Source organism: Chamaea fasciata, unplaced genomic scaffold (genome assembly GCF_029207755.1).
Source record: "Chamaea fasciata isolate MVZ Bird 193981 ecotype frontalis unplaced genomic scaffold, bChaFas1.0.hap1 SCAF_2, whole genome shotgun sequence".
NCBI classification, from domain to species: domain Eukaryota; kingdom Metazoa; phylum Chordata; class Aves; order Passeriformes; family Sylviidae; genus Chamaea; species Chamaea fasciata.
In genome coordinates, this window is record NW_027094087.1 from 19032457 (window position 1) to 19056546 (window position 24090).

At 40.8% G+C, this 24090-nt stretch overlaps 1 long non-coding RNA gene across 2 annotated transcripts; it reads right to left on the minus strand.

Annotated features, from left to right (window-relative positions):
- Positions 1-874: 874 nt before the first annotated feature.
- Positions 875-4061, minus strand: LOC136285830 (uncharacterized). 2 transcript variants are annotated; one of them, XR_010719561.1, is made up of 3 exons: positions 3875-4061; positions 2243-2517; positions 875-2102 (listed from the first exon to the last, which is right to left on the minus strand). It is a non-coding gene; the product is annotated as an uncharacterized lncRNA (long non-coding RNA). The 2 variants fall into 2 exon arrangements; XR_010719562.1 differs by lacking the exon at positions 3875-4061 and adding an exon at positions 3710-3828.
- Between the last annotated feature and the right edge of the window lie 20029 nt (positions 4062-24090).

Below are 24090 nucleotides of genomic sequence, written 5' to 3' on the forward strand. Positions count from 1 at the left end.
GAGCATGGGCGATACTGCAAAACCACGTAGGAGTTAGATTTTAGATGGATAGGATGCACAGTTAGTTTAAAGAGCCACAGTCATTATTTTTAGACATGGCTGATTAATTTGCTTTACCAAGACTGAAATGTAACATAATGTATATAATGCAATTAGAAAGCTGTGTCTCTATTAATGCTGCACGCAAAATGCAGAGATAAGCTTCTGAGAAGCAGTAGGAGTATAATAATTATTTACACCTTTATCCTGCACTGGGAGTTTGTGGACTATAATCTGGAAGTTGAGCATTTCAGAGGTTCGTATTCTAATCACTGCATTATTGATATTCCCTCAAATTCCACGCTTGAAAGTGTCTTGCTTGGTTTACATGACAGCCTAGAGTGGAACATGACTATACGCTGAGGAGCTCAAAAAAGAAGACAAAAACACACAATTGGGTGCCACAGCTGTAAAGAAAATAATTCCATTTTCTTCCACATGAGTTTATCTTCTCCCAGAGGAATGCCATGCAAGGCATCCAAGAAGTGCATACAAAGGAAGTTGTTTCTGCTCTGGGTTTATCCAAAACGTGATAATTATATCGTATATAGTTCAGAGAAGTCATTCTTTCCCATTCAGCACCCCTCAATCAAGACCACAATGTTAACTTCTCATCTTGGCTATAGCAACAGACACAACAAATATTTATTTTTCTGCAGACTAGTGGCCAGGTGTTGTCAGTTCCACATTAGGGTTAAAATTTTGGCCCATTTCTAGTCCTGTACACTGTGTAGGAAAAGTCATGTTAAAAAATACAACAACAAAAAAAATCCAACCCAACCCTCCCAAAAAGTCACCCCAACAAAAAACCCTGCCCAGATGGAGGTTGTTCATAGTTCACTTTAATAAATTATACTAGTCTTGTTTTCTTCCTTCGACAGTTTAATTCTCCTTGCTTGTTTCTCGTTCACCAAGGGGCAAGTGAGAAAAAACCATATTGGGAGGTGAGGTGTCAAAACATGTCAGCTTGCCAATGGATATGTTAACGAGGAGCTAAGAGTATAAGGATTAAAAAACACCCTACAGACAAATGAAGTAAATCAGCTGAAGAGACTTAACTATTGTCTAATTGCAGTAGCTATTTATAGAATTGAATATAAGGTTTTCTTTCCCATGTTTAGCAAATTACAACTAATGGGTCTCTAAAACTTAAGCTCTATTTTTTGGAACAGTCCAGGAGAACTGATTAGTGTGTGCTTAAACAGAAATGCATAAAATAATCTCATTACAGTAATGCAATGTGCTGTGACTGAGGGGTGATTTCTGCCCAGACTGTGTCCTGTGTTTCATTGTAAGTGATCATTTAATAAACAAACAGGAAATAGTGCAAACAAGCAGCAAGGAGCAGGCATTCATTCATCCACTAAAAACTTTTAAATGGGTATGTGAACACCCTTATTCAAGAGGGATTTTCTAAAGGAGAAATAGAGCCCCTCAGTCTCCATTATCCATTCTATCCTTGACTCCTTTCTGAATTAAACCCCAGAAATATCTGGTATCATGATAAAGTTTCCAATAATTGACACAGATATGTTTGCGTCCTGCACCATTTCAGTTAATGCAGAACTCCAGGGAGCCAAGATTTTGCTTGTTGTGTATTCATTTATTATTCATTTAAAGAACATGGCCATTTGCCAGTAGGAACTGAAATGAAATCACCACCTTCACGCAGGCAATCCAACAACCCTCCAGTTGCAGTGACATTCAGTTACTAATGGGTTAGTTCAGTTTTAATCTGCTGCCTAGAGATGAATAACATTAATTATTGTAATTGGTAGTGACAGTAATGGGTGCAACATTTCGAGGGCTAATTTACTCTACTTTTGTATCATGCTAATGTGGCTATTCTGCTTCGGTACCCAAGACAACTAAAACCAGTTCAAATGTCTGTCTACTGTACAACGTGGTGTACTGCCTGCATGTCCTGAGACTTGCAACGTATGGAGAGGCATAGAGCTACTGTGTTTAGGCAATCGATGGGACAAAATGGTACTGCAGCATCATGAAATATTCCATGTGAACCCATCACACATCAGCAGGAAATGTTCAGTTTGGCAGCTGAGCTGGGGAAAAAAAATATTGGTTTGATTAAATAATAATCATTTACAACAGGTGAAAATAGGGACCAGAATTAAGTAGGTCATTTTATTATTATTTTGCACTTTAGAGATTCAGAGCAATGATTTGATCCAAGGTTTCTTACCTCTCAAGTAAGTCCCTCTCAACTGCTAAGTTTTTTGTGCACACTGAAGCTGGCCTCCCTCAGGCTGGTTTGCTCAAACTGCTCCACTTTGAATAGCTTACTTAAATATTTGGTGAGGGAACACAAGCGATTCTGCAGCTGCTGATCAGAGTGCTAAAACATCAGGGACCCAGTTGTTTATCCAAAATGGAATAACACCAAGACGAAGGACTGAGAACAGCTCTCCATCCACAGTCTTTTGAACAGGGTGCAAATCCAAGCCTTGGGACATGTTACTGGAAAAAGAAGTGCTGGGGTGTTATGATGCCCTCGGGCAGAGAGGGATGTAATCAGTGCCTACATCCTACAAGGTATATATATGTCCTAAACAGAGAGTTACTGAATAAAACTAGGACTTGGCAACTTTAAGAAAGTGCTGCAATCTGAACTGGTTTTTGGGATCTTTGCTGATAGTTGAAAACTTGAAACACAGTTGAGAACAGATTTGTGTCTCCTTGAAAGCATTCAGAAAAAAAATTAACACATAAAATAAAATCTAACCAAATGTATGGACACACATGTAAGTACACATAATCAATTACAAACTTGTAGGTATGAATGGCAAAGACTATCAAAGAAGCAAAACAGAGGTAAGAAAATCCCAGCTATTTTGCCGAAGTAGTATGTGCCATCTCAAATATTAGAAGATGCTTCCATACAGAAAAATTGGATTTAAGTCTGTTCTCATGAGGTACATTAAATTAGATTATGTTTTCATATACTGACTGGAAAGAAATAATGCAAGGTCACGAAACAAACAGTCAAAAATTATCCAAAAATATTTTTATAGTTAGTCTGACTGCTTCCAAAAAGGCTTTTATGAAAACAAATCAGCATCAGATTTATATCAAACTTTTAATCAGTTTTTCAAACTTCTGACTTTTTCTACTGCTTTTTTACTTCAGTTTGAAGAAAATTGATACCATTTAAAAAGGCATCCTATTTGAAAATATATATATTCATTCACAGGGTAAGTTGAATTTCTGCCTTACAGAGAATACATAAATGACAGCATAATTCCTACCCAAACCAAGCATGCCTCACACCTGAAGACTACTGACATTCCCAGTGAAAGACAGCAGTGCATGGGACAGGACTCTGAGTAGACAAGGTGATTAAGCTGAGGCGCAGATCCCTCCACCTGCTGATGACTGACAAGGGGCAGGCAGAGGGTGGAAAGTGACAATTTGGGTTAGCAGGTCCGGCTCACAGTTGGTGTACATCTCTGTGTCATGTAAGCACTTTTCCTCGAAAAGATTTAACTCCAACTTGCCCCCTCTGACTGCTCCAGAGTCTCCATCTTACAGTGTTCAGAAACTTTGCTGTATTACACAGCCAAAAATTATTCATTGCCTGATTTAACCCATTTGTTCCTGTGCCAACATTGTCCTTTGGCTTAAATTGCTCTCCTCCCTCCCTGGTGTTTACCTTCATAATGTATTTACAGATAGAAATCAGATCCCATCTCAGCTTTCATTTTGTTAGGCTAAACAGTCCAAGTTTTCCCAGTTTGCTCTCATAAGACAGGCACCCTGTTCTCCTCATAGTCCTCCTCCCCACCTGTTCCTTTATCAGTTGTTTTATGGTACCCACCTGATGGCTGAGGTCCCCCCTCCTTTAGGTGCCACTCTTACAAGAGGTAGGGGTGAAGGTCCTCATCTCAGGGAGTGGTGGGGCCCTTGCTGGCAGGGAGAAGGATGCATTCCAGGGAGCTGTGCCCAGCAGGTTCAGGGGCTGTTACCTGTCCCAGCCCTGCTGCCCACTGACCCACTCCTGTGTGTCTCTGGGCTGGCCTGCAGCTGCACCTCATGGGACACACGTTACGGGATGCACCTGGGACATCCATCACAGGACAAAATGACCTCCACTACTTCAGGCCCACAGCAATGAGATGTATGCTCCCTGGGAATAAATAAATTAAAAGGATGCATTAATAGGGCTACTGTTCATATTTTCTGACAATGCATTTCCTCTGCACTTTTTATAAATCGTACATGAAGAATTATTTTTCAGATTCTCGTCTGGCATACATTGATAAAGCCTCATTAGCTACAACGAAACCTATCACTGCACCAGCCAATCAGTGGACTATTTATTAATTAAGTTATAGAACATGCCTTTGAAAGTGACTTTTTTCCCCTCCACATAATCCATCCAACCATATTTCTTCCTTCACTTTCCCATGGAAAAAATATACTCTTCAGGTTGTTGCCAAAACCTTCATGATTTACTATATCAAAATAAATCTAAGTTTCTGGAATTTATAGGAAGGGACGCTAAGCTGAATCTGATTAATCTAAGATTTGAAGGACTGCAGCCCAGCTATAACTTTCAGTAAGGAGCTGTAATTACAGGTTAAGTTTGGCAAATCCAGACTGCTCGACATTGCTGTATTGTTTCCTTTGAACCATTAAACATGTGTAAAATTTAAGGCAGATTTTTGGGCGGAAACCTCCTAAGGGGGCGGGGTCCTCCCTCCCCTCCCTCCCCTCCCTCCCCTCCCCCAACCGGTTCAGGGAGGAGGAAACTTCCTCCGAGAGAAGTGGGAAAAACCCTGTTTATTAAACAGACAAAGCACTCCCCAGCACAATAAATTCGACAATACCAGATGACAAGAACTTTGTGCCGCTCTGGAGAGATGACAGGATTAGAAAAAAAGTCCTTCCTGGAGGTGGTTGTTTTTTCTCAGTCCCTCCGGCGCTGGGAAACGCTGCACAGGATGGGTCTTGGTAGGTTCCAGGTGCGGGCCCCCACGGCGCTCCCCCGAGTCCTCCATCCAGAGAGATTTTAACAGTTTCAGGGGAAAACGGAAAAAAAAACCAAAAAGAGGGAAAAAAAAAAAAAAAAAACAGGAAAGAAAAAAACCAACCAACCAACCAAACAAACAAAAAAAACAGGAGGAGAGGAAAAAAAGTGAAGCTTCTCCTCCTGTGCTAGCTACAGCCAAACTAGCTGACTAACTACTGAAGCGAAAAAAAAAAAAAAAAAAAAAACAAACAAAAAAAACCAAAAAAACCCAACCAACCAACCAACCAAAAAACCACAAAAAAACCCCCAAAAAACCCACCCCCCCCCCCAAAAAAAAACCACCTCTCTCCATCCCTTGCCGTGTGTTGCTGAATCCGACTCTCAAGGCCAGCTGGCGGAGGAAAGTTTCTGAAAACAAACTGCATGCTTCTCTCTTCCCCCTGCTCCCAGACCCAACACCAAAGGCACACAGGGCAATATCCAACAGAGACCCAACAGACAGTTGGGGATACAAACCTCACAACGTCACGCCAGGACAATATGGAAGTTCAAATTCATGCACAAAGGAAACATTTTTGAAATCCCAGCAATTTAGGAGGATTTTGTTTCGGAGTGTGATGTGGATGGGGAGCACTGGTCCAACTAATGGCTTCTTTCTGCTGGAGAAACTCAAGATCAGGATTTACAAACAGGACTTCTATTTTATTTTAAGAAGGATAATGGTTACGTGAACTTCGTCCACTGTTTTTTGGTCATATTTTCACAAAGGCAGACGATTATGAGGGGAAGATAGGGTAAAAAAACCTCTCACCACAGCCATGAACCCAGTGGTGTTCCCGATTGCCATTCTGCTCAAATTATGATTGCACTGTCAAAAAATCAAGGACTCAAGGACTCAAAAAAATCACTTGAATAATTCTCCTTTCTGTGCTTCTCCTGGAGCAGGGAACCTCTCCCTTTTACCATGGAAGCTAAGTAACAGATAGTAGAGGGACTATGATGGGCTGCTGATTAGTTGGAGTCCCAATCACACTGGAGCATGTAATATAAAAACATGTTATTGGTGAGACTTAGAAGTGTTTCTCCTCAAGGGAAATTAGAGCACCCTCAGGATTCTTTCGTCTCCTTTGGCTACTCCCTTCTGTCCTGTCTCATGCTGGCAGAACCCTGGCTTGCATCAGCTGTACATGACCTCCCATCCTGAGGAGGGGGATGGCACAATTTTGAGTTTTCTACCTTAAGGTGTAAGGGGAGGCATGTTGGGAAAGTAAGGTTGTTTTTCGTGGCCATCTGAGCAAAAATATGACAAAAAATGCAGCAGGGAACTGGGTCAAAGGAGCTGATTTCAGCTTTTAATTTCTCCTTTAATTCAATGACAGTTTGGGTATTTGTTTAAAAAAGATTCTCTAAGATCAGAGTTGTTGTGTCTTTGTGCCTGTAATTGTATTAAAAGTGCCATGCAGTCTTTTCTATAAGCTAGAATACTGGTATTATGTGTCATCTGTGCAAAACACTTATGAGATCTGGTCCATAATTACAGCTTTCTAACATCACAGGAGAACATTTCTCAGACCTACTAATTGTGCTGCTCTTTATGGTCCATCTTATTGATTAAACATCTGTTAGTGTTGTGGTGAAATGAGAATTCACTTGCAATGCAATGTGTCTGGTATATTAAATTCTGTTTAAGTCAGCCCTAACTACAAGTTTGAGATACATGTATCATATCTCCTTAATTGTATCTTAGTATTTTTTGCCTCTGTTTGTTGTTTTTACAGTTTGCTGGAGAGCAGGAGAGTGTTCTAATGTTTTCTTTACAGCAAAGTCAAATTATATTCCCTTGGTTCTTTTGCCACACTTGAACCATTTCAGATGGACAAATGTTTCGGAACATTGTAAAATATTGGGTTAATACAGATTGCCACCTTTTTTTCCTGTGCCACAATCCAATTACACAGTAAATTTTATCTCTTGTGGCATTGGCAGAGAAACTGACACATGAAGTGAAAAAGGGAAAGAAAAAAAGATGACACATACACACAAAGAGAGACTTTTTAATTAGACATTCTTAACTGTGAAGAATTTCCTTTCCAAGGAGCAAAATAAAAGGATTTTTGAACAAGATCCCTCTGCTCCTAGTCTTCATAATTCAAATTTAAAAAAAAAAAAAAAAGATGTTAGTATGCTGTAACCTCTGGGAAATTAAAAGAGCAGCTCTTGCAAAGGGATTGCAGAGAAGCAATGCAGAGTTCTTCTCTCCTTCCATTCCACGTGCCTACTAAAATACTAGGACTTCTTTATAAAAGAAATCCAAAAGCTGGCACAAATTGAGTGGAGGAGAGTCTGCTTCACTGCTGTCCAATGTAATTTCAAATTGACTTATCCTTTATTTATCTCATTTGCTGACTGATACAATCTTGACAGTATTAAAAAATAATCTGAGTCCTATTACATGTGTTGTTTTGCTTCTGCATGTTTTACGTATATTGATTGGAGAAATGAAAAAATGCTAATACCCATATGTTGTCACATCAAGAAAATGTGGACCACTTATTTTCCCAAATCACATTATGTCTGGAAGATTTTGCAACGATCTCTGAGCTGAGCTTTTTTTCTGTTTCAAGATGAAATGAACTGACCCAACAAAGAAGGAAAATTAACTTACTTCTACCCATATTTTATCCCTTTGACATTTACTTTCAGTACCCCTCCTTACATCATCTCCTTCAGTCTGACAGGTACAGTATCAACACTGAAATGCTGCCTAGCAAGAAAAATACCCCCTTCATTTGTCGTTGATCCAGATCTGGGTGAAGTCAAAGAGAGTCTTTCCACTGAATTAAGGAGGTTTGGCCGTGTCCTTTGCAATATGTGTATGAGAATGGAAAGCCTACTGCAGTGTTTTAGAGTCTGACTTGGAGGGTAAAAACAGCCTCTTCAGCTTCAGATAGAAACCCCATGTGGATCAAAGAATAAAAATGATCAGGCTCTTGAAGCTTTATCTAAACCCAAGCTCAAGAAAACTGCTGGGAAGATGTGCACTACTGTTACTGACTGCCAAAAAAGCAAAATGAACAAGCCAAGGAAGGACAATGAGAATAACATCAGCAACAAAAAGTCACTCTTGGAATCCCATAACCACATAATGAAAAAAGAAATGATAGAAAAATTAAGCTACCAGAGCCTGAGACTTTCTGAAAACAAAAGCCTTCTTAGACATGATACTGTTCACAGCATTTTCTATTCCCAAAAAATAGAGGAAACTAATTCTTCTAATGACACCTACGCCTTTATACCGATGCAGGGATCTAAACATACTTGTTTGCGACATAACTTTATTACACAAAAAAAGTATAGGAGCAGCAAACCTGCCATACAAGTGTTATTTTGACTCAATGGAGAGTGGATAGCATATCAATATCAACACTGGAAGCTTCATCTTTCTTCTGCTGCAAAGCTTTAATCTCACAGTCACTAAGCCAATGATTAAACATCAGTGATTTCAAAACTGCAGGGTCAGACATGTAGAGCCATTTCTACATCTAAAAATTAAATGAGACACCGAAATATCTTTAAAATAATGTTCTACAAATGCCTCAAGCCCACTCTAGGAAGGTCATCTTCTCAAGAAAGAAAGTCTGTCTCAACTGAACTGATGACCATACTTCCATCAATGAGGATTTCACCCTAGGCCATCAGTCACAATCTTTACTGCCTGAGAGTGTCACCGTGGTGTTTCTCAGAGGTTTCTCTTACCATTCAGGTTTGTGAAGATTCCCACTTCTTCCTTGTTTTGCTTTCAAACATTACAAGCCCCTGAGGCAAAAAATATATGGTCTTTTAATTATCTGTTTCACTGGGTGTCTTATATTGCATCCAGTGAAGACTGAGTGTAGGGGGACTCCTCCAGGGGCAGATACTGGCTGCATGCTCAGGTAACAGTCAGGGGCAGTTCCTGTAGCTTCTACCATGTTATTGATCCCTACTTTATGCAATAATGCATCTAGGCACTGATCTGGGCAATTATACTCTGTAGAAATCCATGGGAATGTTCCCAAATAGTTGGGACCAAAGACTTAAAAATAACGCAGTGTCCTGGGTTGAAGTATATTCTATCACCATCTTCATGAACTGTTGAAACCAGGTGAGGCAGAGCTCCCTGCCTCCTCCACTCTGGCTTATCTTCTGTTAATGGGCCCATCAGCACCTTTGCTACACAGCTCACAGATAACCCCCTCCTGGACTATCTCCTGTTAATGGGCCCATCAGGCCTTATCACATGACTCACCATCCCATTGTGGGATGCTCCGCCCAGAGGGAGGAACCAAGCATTCCAGCCTGGATATAAGCTGAGACTCTGAACACCAGAGGGGCGCTTACCCACTGGATTCCCAGAGGACCCGAGCTACCAGACCTTTCTACAGGATCACTGCTTCAGGAAGACCACCTCATCTGGACTGCTTCCATCACTCCGCTCAGGCTGTATTCTGACTCTGTCAGTGGTCTTTTGTATTATTGCATCTATTTTATTTTACTTTATTTTCTTTTTTTTTTTTCTATTAAATTGTATCTCTGACTTGGAGCCTCTCATTTGTTTTGCTTTCAAACCACTACACCCAGCCACATATATATGCATATATATATATACACACATATATACACATACCATCACATGATCAGCAGCAGGCAGAAAAGCATGGAGATATATGTGCTGACTCTGTTGAATCAATTGGATTTTTTTATAAAAACACTAACTGTGTTGAATCTGTGCTCTTAATTACAGACAGTGTAAGAATGAGGAAGAATCTGATTTTAATATTGAGTCAGTTCCGACTCCAAAAATGTGGAATAGCAAGAAGGATGCGTGAGCATTTCGTATGCTTGGTGAAGTGCTGCAGCACAGAGGTATACTCAGAAACTGTATTTATTTCTAGTAGCCAGCTGAACGGTTTGTCAAATTTTTCCTTGTGAGTCATCTGGTGTGCAAAGTGTCCAGGGGATGGCTTATGGCTTAAATGCAACCCCACTGAAAAACTTAGAGCAGCTGTTATGATTAAGTGAACAGCTTAAGCTTTAAATATGAATGTCCTCAAGTTCAGAAGGCATTTAAAATTTGCTTCAGCGTATGGAACTGAGGGACATCCTTACCCCAGCTTTAGGACAAAAAAACCAAAAGCAAAACCCCCTTGCAATTTTGCACTAGCTAATAGAAGTGGTCCTGGGTCAAGCCTTTTGCAAAACTACTTTACCTTCTTCAAAAAATATCCTATCAAGCCATGATATAAGAGACAGGAAAAAAAGACAGAAACCAAGGGTTTCCTTAAAGGTTTCTGTTGGTCTTGAGTGTAGGAAGGAGAGGACATTGTCTAAGTGGCCAAGATAGTGCTGTTCCTCACTATTGGTTTCCTAAGGGCTGTAAGAACACCGGTGTGATTTTTTTCTATTGTTAGAAGAAATATCCTCCACACTGTGAGTTAAGAACGTCCTGCTTGGCTGTCTATTGGCCCCTGAGTACAAGAAAGTGTCAGCATGGGACACTTCCTGGTGGCTTGAGTGGAAGCTTTCATGTCCTTTTCCAGTGTCCCAGCTGCCTAGAGGAAAGGCTGGGCATCTGCTGGTATTTGATTTACTTCCCCCACAGTTCTTCAGTGCTCCTCCCAGAGCTGCACCAATGTGTGCTGTTGTGAGTCGCAGCTAAACACTGCCTGTAGGTCCTTGGCCAGTTTTGGCTGGGCAAAGCCAGCCAGCTCTTGCAATTCTGGGAATGGATCTGCACAAGGAAAGGTTGAATCTCTTTTCACGGTGAAAGATCTGACACACCAGAAAAATCTTAAAATTTTGCTACAAAAAGTCACATGCTTGTTTCATGGTTGTAGAGACAGATTTAACAGACTGAAGACTACAACTCTAGACTGGAAATGTAACTCAGGCAGTAAAAATGCATTTTGTAATCCTTTTGTTTGAGAATTCTTTGCCTCTGCTTGTTTTGGGTAGCATGTGCTGGATACACGATGCACAATACTTAGGTTAAGTCATGCACAAATTTGTAGAAATTGGATATATTATCTGAAAGAGCAGTCACAAAAGCGAATTATCACAGCACAAGTGAGCATTTGCTCTAACAGGCAGCTCCTGCAGAAGCTGTATTCAAGACACTTCCCTCCACTTCTGAAACAAATTTCAGTGTATTGGGTAGTGCTCAGCCCTCACCTTTGTACCTGTATAGGTCTCAGAGTAAGACCCTGACTTTGCTTTCTTAGGCTGAGGCCATGTATCGTTGCCTCAGCAAGCAGTTGAGTCTAATTTCACTTTACATCAAGCAGACCAAAAATTCCATTTGAGAGGTGACAGGCCAGTGCATTAAGCAATTGCACCAGTCCTGGGGTTAAAGTGGATAAATTATATAAGACTAGAGCCTGACACTAAAAACCACCAGCTGGATCAAGGACATTTCCATCCATTCTGGCTCATTAGAGTTAGGACAACAAGGTCAGCTATGTCAAATTTAATCATAGGCCTTCCTAGAGGGTATGGTAAATGTGTTGGCTAATTTTTCATACCATATCCCAGATAATCTATCACCCACAGCTTGAGAGGTAGCTTGCTTGTGTTTAAAGTATCCACTGTACTTATGGCCAGTTAAGACAAATCATTATTGTTTTTCAACCAGGACGAGCCAAATTAATCACAAGCATTAAGCTCCTTCCTCCCCTATTGAAAACAATGGGGTTGTAGTTCATGTGTGTTAGCACTCAGCTCGGCATCATCTTTTTAATGGAAAAATAAACTGAGCTATCTATTCTAAATTGAATCAAGCAAAATAAATAAGCAAACAAGATTTTTCTTTGCTGTAGGTACAGGGACTGTGTCTGGAATGAAGAAGGATAATTAATTTGAAACTCTTTCAGGAAAACAGTGTCTTTTTATACTCTGTTTTTAAGGTCCCCAACACAGTGGGGGTCTGTTCTATTACTATAACTGCCATGCACTACAGTAATAAAAATAATAATACTGTGAAAGTTATTTGATGTTAAGTCTTCTAGGGTGAACTGCATCCCTCTCCCCTGGTAAGTCCTCTGGCCCAAACAGAACAGTGTTATACATGAAGAAAAGAATGGCATGAGCAACTTCTGTGTCACTGATGCAGCCCTTGGGATGGAATTTTAATAATTAGGTATGAAAGTTAATGTGATAAAGTGAAGGTGGTAACTTCCCTCCCTTCTGCTGCCAAACATTGTCCTGGAGAAACCAGTGTGATTCCCCCTTAGAGTACCATTCTGATCTGCTACTGCCGGAACATCATAACAGTCCAGGACTGCATTTGCAGATTGTCCATTTTTTGGAGGCACCATTTTCCCATTACTGCTTGTTTGGAAGCAGCCCTTGTGAGACTGTGCTGGTCCTAATCACCAAAGGCCATATAAAAGAGGGTCTACCACGGGAAGCATCCACTGCAGCTGTTGTTGCACATGCTGCCTTGATAACAGGATTGGTGATTTAAAGTGAGCCAGCTCATTATCCTGAGATGTGCTAAGATGATATTACTGATATTACTTATGATAAATTTAACTGTAAATTGCTGTCTAGAATCTAGAGGCAAACATCGGTCCTGGCTAGCTTTATCTTACTGATTTAAATGGCTGTGTCTGAATCTGCTGCCTTAGAAGGAGGGTCCCCAGGGTTCCAACAAACTCAAGAGAAAAGGAATAGAATAAGCATACACAAACCTATAACTTGTCTGTGCTTGTTAAAGGGTCAGCTCCCTTGGTGCTGTGCAGCAGGTCTAAGCTAGCCTGTAGTAATGCCTCTAAGTTGCTTATTCCCTTTGGAAGTGCTGGAAGACTCTCTAGGAACTTGTGCACTGGCAGACAATTCCAGATGACACCACACTGCTGAAACCTCAGAAAGGTACACTTAACGCTAAATTATGGTTTAGCACCAAATTGCATGCAGGTGGCTTTATCTTCAGATGGTTCTCAGTGGAGTAGTTGGGCATCACCTCATCAGAGATGTACCAGCTATTGAAAAGTTAAGCTCAGTTATCAGGAATTGTATCTGAGATACTGTCTATAATTACTGCCCTGAAATTAATTGTACATCCTAAATACTCCAGGATAATATCCAGCACTTAGGTGTGGATCCAGCTTCTCATGAGTGACAATTTCTCAGTAGCAGTGAGACCTGAAGCCTGGCTATGCATTGCTCTGCAATTTGCTGAATTATATACACCAGGATGACTGAGTATTACAATGCCCAACATTGTGATTTTGTAAAACTTGACATTCACTTCAGGCCTCTATTTCCCTGCCGGTGCATAAAGAAAAACAACTAGCTTTAAGCTTGGGTGATTATGCCTTTGTATTTGTATCACTTCTTTCCTGTGAAAGTTCCTACACCATAAAGAAAATGGGAGATAACTTGACCACAAGGAATAAGGAGACATTTAAAAAATATGCTCCTTGATTTCAATCATCCATAAATGCAGACACTGGAAGCTGCTTTCTGTTTTCAGTAGAAGAAGGGAGAAGAAATAACATATCCAATTAAAAGAACAGGGGACTGTTTGGGCAACCAGGGCCAGGAAGCTTTTTGATGCAAATCTCTGCTGTATTACCAAAGCCACAGCAACAATGCTGATTTACACCAACAGATGAGTATCAGACACGAGTTAGAATTTTTTACCCAGACCATCTGTTACAAGGTCTTTATGCTTAAAGTTCCCTGGTGTTCTTTAATGTTCACAGATTTTATGCCTACTCCAAAGGACAACACACTGCAGGTTTTGTAGAATATGGATACTCCTAATCTCATGCTGAGGTGTTGATTCATTACAGATTTTACAGGGTATTGATGTATTTCACTAACCAACAAGTACTCTATAAGCACTTAAACATTCTCTGGAACATCTACAGTCAAAATACTTGTTTTATTATAAAAAACTCTGACCCATTTATGAGTTTTGCAGATGAAGACACACCGATTTTAATTAATGAACAAAAAGCCATGCATAAAAACTCAATCCTGAACACTAAAAAGTGTATTAAAACCTTTTTCTTTAGACCTATTGAAAGATTGCTCAATGGGTACCATAATTTTATACTGCTGAAGGCATTTTGCTATTCAGGATATTTTCTATGTCAAGTTCTATGACAGATTTGAGCTGATGCACAAGAAGAGTTTGAAGTACACTTAATTTCATATAGATTTTCATTATGGCTCTGGGGTATCGTATCTTCCACGCAACACAACCATAATATCCTGGTTAAGGCTTTTAAAAGTAGCTATGATGAAATGGACAGATAATGTCTTTCTCTCTGGAATGTCTGTATTAACTTGCAAATCTGAGGAACTAATAAATTACTATAGCATTACTTGCAGGTAATTAGCACACATACCCCTTGTTTATTTTGTACTGAGGGCACTAAGTTCATAAGTATGCAAGTATTTCTTACTTTACAAATTCTGTTCGTTCAGATGAGTCATCAGCTGGTTGGAAATGGAGAGTAGGCCTTGTAAAAGCTCTGTCAACTGATTCAGTTTGGTCCATAACAAAACATCCCTGCAATCTGAACACTTGTTCATGAATCACACATAAGGGATAGGTAGGGTCAGTTCGCTGCTTGGTCGGAATGTGTCCAGATCCACTGTCATGATCATTATGGCTCATCTGGTGAGCAGATTTCACCCCAGCCTGAAGAGAATTTGCGTGTCTGCAGATGTGACCTCCCTTTTGTACTCAGTCACTGGCAGCCACTGCAGAGATATCTTATGGACCTTTTCATTTTCTCTCAAAATCAAACATGTACAATAGATATTTTTAATGGAACAGAGCCAAATCTAGACTAACAAGACTTTTTAAAAAGGCATGGATGGGAGGCACCAGGTAATATAATGGGAGGAATTCACTTTCTCCCCTTTACCTCCCAGTTGTGTGACCTAACATGGAGGCTGAGGCAAGCGGTTTATGTGCCTTCCATCATTCTGTGTAACCCTCTGAAAATGCATGAATGCTTTTCATGGGGGCTTGAGAGAAAATAATTAAGAAGAGAATTGTACCCAGAAGAAAAACCCAGTACAAGGTTGTGTTCAAAGACTTCAGGGCACTGGGACAAGCTTCATTACGTGAGGATTGTCATGGCCAATCCAATTGTCTGGTCACTGTCAACATCTGAATTGGCAACATTGGGTAAACTCATTGACTATCTCAAAAGGGAAGGTTGTGACCCAGCAAACACAAAGGTGGTCCATTTTCTCACACAGCAGTGTTTGAGGCATATCAGCAAAGTGATAATCAGTACAACTCCCATTAATGCTCTGTCTGCTTTTAGAATAAGAACGACTTTCCAGGTCTGCCTTTCCACAGCTTTGTGTTTAGGACATGCTGATCCTCTGGCCTGTAAAGGAAAGACCCATGTCCTTTGTATCCTATTAATGAATTCTCACTGAGTTTAATGGGGCAGAGCCTTGCTGGTGTTAAATCAACACTGCAAGATTATTCTTTCCTAAAGAGAGGGCTCTGACATGTAGGATGATGAGGATCAGCTGGGAGGAGGAAGAAGACTGATAGGGTAACCTCAAGAGCATAGGAAAAATACCCCCCCAAAACTAATATAAAATTTTTTTCAGAATATTGACTGGTGCGTGTTTCTCTGCCTAATGTTTTCTTCACTTTCTTGATGCCTTTCAGGGAGACAGAAAGGGAAATAGAAAGCACTCCCACATCCTTTTCTGTATGCAAAGAGCAGTTTTCTGGAAGGCCATTAGGATGGCCCATGGCAGTGTGAGCATCCTGTGTTAATTTAAAAGCTCAGTTGGTGATCTCAAGGCAAACTTAAGGCCACTCCAAATAAAGTGTGAGCATGTGTATTTGTACAGTGAAAATAACCAGGGGTTTGTGTCAACAGCATTTTGCTTGATAGATCCTGCACAAGCTACGTACTGTGACTGGTCCTTATTATGCCTTAAATTTCCTTGCTTTCTGTTTTCTTAGGAGAATTTTTCCTTTAAGGAATATTATTTTTGAGCTCTAATTTTCAAAAGACCTCACTGTGCTAACACACTTGTGGGGGGCCTTTGGCTTTTATTTCACATTCCAGCTGGATTTCTGGGGCATCACTTTAAGGGTAGAATCTCCCCAGGAATAACAAATAATCCATTTTGTTCCCTTTAACATTTGTTATATGCTTCTTTACTTTCAACATTTAGTAACCATCACTGGCTACCTCTGTCAGCAACTCCTCCACTCCCCTACTTGCAAACACAGAAAGTACAAAAAACAGACTTCAGAGGTGGCAGTGGTGGGGGAGAACAACACAAGGAACGAGGAACGGTCAAGACTGTTATTGCCAAAACACAAGAATTCAAACCAGAGCTCAATGAAAATAAACAGACTGTTGAAAAAGAAGGTGAAAAGTGAATCAAAGTTCTGTTGCCGCAGGGAAAATAATCTCACCACTTCCTTCATCATCTAAGCCTCTCCTCAGGACAGCACTCAGGCAGGTATGTTCATCCTTACTGAGAACATCTAAACATATGCTTAGAGATCAGCAGGCGTGCAACTTAACTAAAGCATTTCTTTGAACTGCGGCCTATACGTTGCATGCTAAGATAAACATCTTTAAAATTCTTTTATTGTTCAGTCATTTTTTTACTAGCCACCTTAGGAGACAATGCCCTCTTTGACACTTAATCCGTCCTGTTTGTTGCTTATCCTGGTTACCTGTGGAAAACTCACCTGTGTGCCTGTCTTCCCCTGACCATACAAACATGCCTCAGATGTCTAACCTGCTGATGTAGTTCTGCTGTCTGACTGCAACTTTCCCTTCCTGTGTACCAGGAGTCACCCAGCTGCATTTGCTGAAGGGTGAGTGACTCTAAAAACATTAGAAAGCCAGATAAACCAAGTGCAAATACAAGCTGAAGCCTCTCTTTACCACTTGTACCCTGCATAATCACTCGCACCACCACCTCATTAAATGCACAGACTTAACACTGTTTCTGCAAGCTTTGCTCTGAATCACTTTGCAGAGATGCAAGTGGCAAAGGTAAGCTATAAGGCTGTGAAAAAGCAATAATCATGAAGCCTTGGTCTATTCCTGTTATCTGTTACACATCACTTTTCTTTGGCAGAACCACTCTGATTTGCAGCTGGGTGAGCAAGATGTGGTTGGAAAAGCAGCAGGTATGACTGGCAGAAAGGTGGACACCCGTCTGCAGCTGGTGGTGCTGCTCCCTCTCCAAACTGCTGTAGGAGCAGAAATCTGTGCTCCAAGGATGGGAAGACGCCCTTTATTACCTATAGCTGAAGTAAGAATTAAAAGTGAGTGGATTCGTGGGAAGCTGACCCCCTACAGATGCTCCAAGTGCATTGCATTTATTTGCAGAGTGGTAACAGGGTTTGGGCAGGATCAGAGGTGTTTTGCTGCTCTGGTGTCTTCGGACAGGCAGGCACACCCTGGTTACTCTGGCAAGTCTGATCAGATGTTGCCTTTGTGTGACACGTATGGCAGAAGGGTGCAGTAGGACAAGATACCATTCTTCCACGTTTCCTCTGCTATGTCTTGTTTTCCACCTTGAAATTCTGAGGTAAAGCAGATGAGGTCCATTTGTCTGTGGTTTCTGAACACTCATTGATATTTGATAAACATCTGGAAACCTGTATCTCTCTTAACTTATGCATATAGGCAGATCAGCTCTAAAGACATATGCAGTCAGAGCAGCACACCCATGTTCAGTGAGCTGTACCCTGTGGGGCCAGAAGTTCATTAGTGGTGTAAAAAGGGAGAAGAATCTTGTAGTTGTCTTCAGGAAAGTCCAGAAAAAGCAAGAATATTTAGGCTGTGACATTAGAAGGGCCACTGTGCTTGCAAAGCTTGTGCCAAAGCAGTGCAGCAGGCCAGCCACTGTAAGTAGGGAATACTGTGAGAATACTGCTCCTCCTGCTTTGGAGAGCCAGGTCCTGGAAGCTATGCTTCCTGACAGCCTGCAGCATCCATTAAGAAGATCTTTCTGCTACTTTGCTATCAGACAATACACAGAAAGGTGCTTCATTTGAGAGCAGTTGAATGAATTACAGTTTATATTGGCTGTATCAAAATCAGATACACACTTAAAACATGACTGTGTAGGTGCCTGACTGGAAAATAATGAAAAAATGTAACAACTCAAACAAAAAAAACCCCTACCTGCATCATCAAGTTGATGTACAAAAATGAAGCCAGCAAGTAAAAAACATTGTCCATGGGGGATGATCACAAAACATGCCAGCATCAATTGCTGCATTGTTCTGACACCCCTACATCAAACTTGCTCTCAGTGGACACAGCTGAAGAACAGCAATTGCTCAGTGGTCCTTAGACTGTGGCTTGTACTACAGAGAAAAAGTAAAATCTTCCTTGAGTTTAGGGTATATTTGTGTCTGAAAGTCTTCCCTGTAGAACAGCCTCCAACTGAAAGGAAACCATAAATACTCTAACTCCATTGCACTTCATGGAGCCTAAATGCCTTCAAGGATCTATTTGATATTTGTGGCATTTAGCAGAGAAGTCTTTTAAACAAATACTCAAATGAAGATGAGGAAATTTTAAATGAAATGTGTCACTAATTGCCACCCCCGACAAAGTCATTGGATGTGCAGCCCATTCTATTTTATGCCAAAATTATTTGAAAATTTCACACACCCATCCAAGGACAGCTGGCCAGAAACTGTGGTCAAGGCCTTCACACCCTCTCCTCAGAGCCAGGCATACAGAATTTGAACAACTAGGATACAGGCAGTGGTCTTACTTGGCATAAAATATCAGTTGAGATGGTCTTTGGAGACTTTCTTAATTTTTTAATCAGGTTAGTTTTATTTCCCTCTTTTCCCCTCAAAGCCTTGCTTTGTTGCTGTCTGAGCTGGAAATCCATAAAGTTTTCTCATCAACACTTTTCAGAAAGTAACTCTTTCTTCTTTCATGACATAAAGCCTTTAAGTTTTTCCCTGGGAACCATATTTGTATCAGATACCTTGGCAACAGACACTGTCTTGGTCTGATCCTTATAAGGCTTTAATCAGAATGATTTTTGAAAACATGGATTAAGCTTCCATCTATGCTATAAAGAAACCATTTTTCATTAAGCCATTTTCAACCAAGCTGCATTCACGCAGGACACTAAATCATGCAAACAGAATATAAATCACTTTGCAGTTCTATAAATCATATTAGTCACTGATAAAAGAAAAAAAAAAAAAGAAAAAGATTAAAGTATTCATTTAAAAATGAACTAAATGAAAAAAGTTTCACTTCCTGCATTTCCACTGCCCAGTGCAGCTACATTTAACTGGGCTGAAACATATGTAAGGCAGAAGACTTTCAAAGCGGAGGCAAAAATAGCTAGCAGTTGTCAGGAATTTTTGGACTAAATTTTTTTTTTCCCTTCACATGCAATGAAAAAACCCCAGTCACCTGTCAAAACTGAAGCTGATTGATAGCAGTGGTTTGATCTCAAGAAGTCTCTCAGCTTAAAAAAAACTGCAAAAGGACCACTGAATGATGAAGGACGGCTGTTTTGGCATTTTTAAAAGTGAAAAGTTTTATTTTCTAATTGAAGGAAACAAGCAAAAACCCCATGTTCCTTTTGTACTAAAAAGAGGCAACTGCTTTGAAAGGTCACAATCTAAATAAACTCTTTGAACATTATTAAAGTAAAATATTTAGCTTGGCCCCATCCTGATTTTATTTTGGAAATTTTCATCCAAGTTTTAAAAGGACCTTTCATCCCTGGTTTGACATAGGAAAAATACTGGAATTCTTGAAAACTCTGACAGGGTGAGGAAGCTCATCCCCATCCAGGTTCAGTAGTTCTCTATTGTGCCAGTTTCACTGGAAGGGTGCTCAAGGCCATCTGCTTCTTGACTCTAAGATGGCTGAAAAGTAGAAAGGAAGTTATTGCAGGAAGTTATTCTCAAGAAACCAGAGACACGCAGGTGAGATCCCAGTCCGAGAAGGTCATATCTTCAGTTTGGGTCAGCCAGAGTAGCACACGGCTGGTGTAGGGGTCAGGCCTTATCTAGGCCCTTGGAGTAGTGGCACAAGCATCTCTCTGCTAACAAATCAGCCCGTGTCTAAATGCAAATGTGAACTCGACTGAGTGCTGTGCTACCTGTGTTGGCCACTGCTTTGCTAAGCAGGTTGGTTTTTTTTCCCCATTAATGTACCTCCTGAGTCCATTTTAAAGAAAAACTAACAAGTCAGCCACTGATCTACCATGGGAGCCATTAGCAACAGGCATTTAAAACTGCAGACCATTTACTTTACCTGTATCAACCAGCCCTGCTGGTATCAATCACCAGAACATCACAGACATCAGCAGGACTACACCGATTTATATGATCTGAGGATCTGCCTTCTTAGCTTTACTGAGATATTTGCAGTAATTCAGACTTGATTCTGAAAGTGGTTACTTGCAGCTGGACCCCCCTGTAGAGCCACAGTGAAATAAAATTAAGTGAAGCAATTTCTGAGGCGATCTAAGACCATTAACATGACGAAAAGTGATTAACATTGTTTGTGTGATTTACTGCCTTGGATGAGCACTGTTTGGTTGAAAATGACTTAGTCAAAAATGCTTTTACATACAGCTGGGAGAGGACTTAATCCATGCTTTTGAAAACACTGATTTTAGCCAAATATGGAGAAACTGATTACCAAAGTAATGGCCTAAGGTATTCTGAGGAAGAAACATGTCTTGTTTCAGGTCTAGCCCTGAAACCACCCACAGGCTATGATAGCATGTCAGAGCATTCCTAAGAAACATGCTCCATTTCTGCAATGTAGGTTCATTCTTATGGGAGGTTGTTTGCAATGTAGAAACAGACCCACATCCAACAATTTGTGGAATCAATTCAACTTATCACAATGTTCTTCCTTCTCTGCCTCTGTGGTCTGCCCTCCTCAGCCTTTCCAACATGAGGAAACTTACTTTGAAGCATATCTACATTTATGTCTCCCTACCAAAGAGAGAGAAAATGCCTCAAGTGGCAGAGGCAATATTTGCAATGCTCCCTAATCCAAATACTATTTTCTGGCAGTGTCCCTCTGCCACTGTTTCTTAAATAGGTTCAAGAGGGGTGTGCAGAAGAACCCTTGGAAAGCTGCTTCTAATTGCTTAGGTTGTGTACCTAAATTAAAAACCATCTCATTCAACAATTCTCTGGCTGAGATTTGCTTGCTCCCACTGCCAGATGCAACTTAGTGGCACCTGCTCACCTTCTGATTTGGAACTGAGCTGGCAACACCTGTTCTGATTTAATTTGATGGAGGCAAATCACTGCAAGTCCCCCAGCATCAAGGATCCATTATCGGTAACTACATTATCTGCTGCGTACTAAACATTTGCTCTGAACACACTTACAGGAAGATAAGCAAAATAATAGAAAGCATTTCAGGAAGCAGTTGCCAATCTAAATTTTTCCCTCTCAAGGAGCACCTAGCTGTGTGAGTAGGAGGAAGGAAAAGTGAGTTTACCATCAGGCTTTTGAAAGTTGTAGATGAATGCAGATAATAAGACACAATTAATGGAGGAGGACATAGAGATCTACTCACGGGGACTTCTGCAGGAGGTGGAGGACTTATTTTGGACTGCAAGAATAGAAATATCCTTAACAGTTGCAGTTGTAAGAGAGAGCTGGTGTGGTTTACAGAAGGGGATATACAGCCAGAGCTGCAGAAGCGGGAACAGGAAGTGTTTTCTTTGGGTTGTGGGCAACATGGGGCACACAGTCATGCAGCTCGTTGCTTTTGCATCAGTGGGTTGCAGGACCATTGTTATCCACTGGCTACTGCTAGGATTCTTGCTTGGATTTGAGGAATTCATAAAACATAATGAGGGAAATAAACCCCCTTTTGGCAGAGTGAAAAAATAGATCCAAAATGTCTGCACAGGCATAGCTTTAGAAGAGATCTCCTTTCTGAGTTTTCCAAAGTCTGTAACAATGCTCTGACAACAAATTAGCAAGCAGAGTGGGGATTACCTTCTCCTAACCAAGCATTTTCCAAGCAGTCATGACTCAGTGCACTGCTGCTTCTCCCTCTTCCCATATCTCCCAGCGCCAGGAATGTTTGAATCCCTTTCAGAGCTAAGTACATCACAGTTTCCACCTTAACTTGCTAGCTGGCAAACCTTGCCTCATGTTCTTCTTCAAACCCCACCCCAAGACCAAACAACTGACCTTGACAGTATGAAGCAGAGGTGGCTATCAGAGATACATCTCTCTGGGAAGCTCAGAACAGCATCCACAGGCATGCTGCACTGCTGCCCCATAGCATAATTCCTAGGCATTAATTTCACTCCTGTTTCTCCAGCAGCCTCAAAACCTTCATCTGAATCTGGACATAATAGGAGACAGGGATGTTTTCCTTGCTGTTTACTACTTCCCATTTGACTTGACTACCACCCTCTTGGTTTTTTCTTTTCTTCAGCTCAATTTTGCAAAGTTCAACAGTGAAATTGCAGCTAAACATAGCTGGCATGAGGGGAGAACTACCTTGGAGGCACTAAGAGAGAGCAAAATCCTGCATCAGCTTTTGCACAGGCACAGCAGCTGACATATGGCACAATGCAACAAGCAACCAGACCCAGCGCTATCTGGCAGTGACCTACACATCTGCTGGCATAGGAACTGAGGCCTTGGGGCACACTTCAAACCGAGCTAGTGTGAATGAGAAAAAGCAACTTCCCCATTCCTTCTTATGGCACATCCATCTGTTGCACAGCTTATTATTCAGAATGGGGTTATAACTATTACAACACCCCGTGTTATAAAAAAGAACTCTAAAATTATGTTGTGGTTTTTTTTCTAATCCTGGATTAAATTTAAATTGTGTTCAAATGAAAAAGATTTCTGTATTTTATTTTATTTTACTTTATTTTATTAAAATTTCCTCCTGATTAATATTCTGAAGGTTCATTCTGGGGTTCCACAAAAGTCACACCGAAACACTTTGTTCTATGTTTCTAGAAAAAAATATCGCTTGAACAAAACCTTATCCTGAGAAACACCAGACTGAAACAGTGCATTTGGAAGTAGAGTGGGGAGTGGGGAATAGAAAGGCAAATTTTATTAGTAAAAGTATGGGGATTAGGTTTTAGCAGTGTCCTGAAGGTGTAGAGTTAAAGAGAGGATAAAAATCAAGGTAATGCATCTGAAGAGCATGGATGAGGATTATGAATAAAGAACAGGTTTTCTTCCCCACGATGAAATGACTGGCAACAATATCTTGAATGGCAGACATTAGGGAGGGAGGCAGAGGTGGGAAAGTAATTTGAAATGCATTGCCATAGAGGTCTGAGATGTTCCAATATTAGGATAACACAAAGGGGATGTGGGTGAAGGGCTTTTGAGATTCCGGTGGAGAGCAAGAGGTAAGGCCTGCCACAGAAGAGGAGGAATGGAGAGGAGGATAGGCATATTATGGGAAAAGGCTGTAGGAGGACAAAGATTTGAGCAGAAAAATGTATCTGTCAGTACTGAAAGTGTTAAAGAAGTTCAAGGATGAGATAACCAAACATGTTGACCTCAGAGCACAAATACAGAAAGGGAATTTCTTGGTGCCTGGCTCACATCACTAGGAGATATTACTCAGCCATGAGGTTTTCATCACAAATGGATTGATACTGCAACAGATATTTTCCAGTTATCACTTATGATTGAATGACAAGTAACACTTCCCTCCCATGCTGACAGAAGCTGCAACCAGTAGTCAGGGTGTTACTCCATCCTCCTCTGAAATCGTAGTTCTCTTTCTCACAGAGTTAGGAGTTGACTGGCTTGTGGTTTCTCCACGGTGGCTTTGGGTTTGGGTTTTTTTTTCATTTTCTTATTTATTTGGAAGTAAAGACCGCTGGCTTTGGCAGCATGCCTTGAACCGGTTCCTCTTTTCTCTGGAGGTCTTGCACTATTTCCCTGAGTCACACACACAGTTCATTCTGGGAAGCACATACTAACTCAAAGCTGGATAACCCAGCAGCTGGGAACTCCCTTGTGACAGGACAACAATGACACAAGTGGAGGAAGCCAC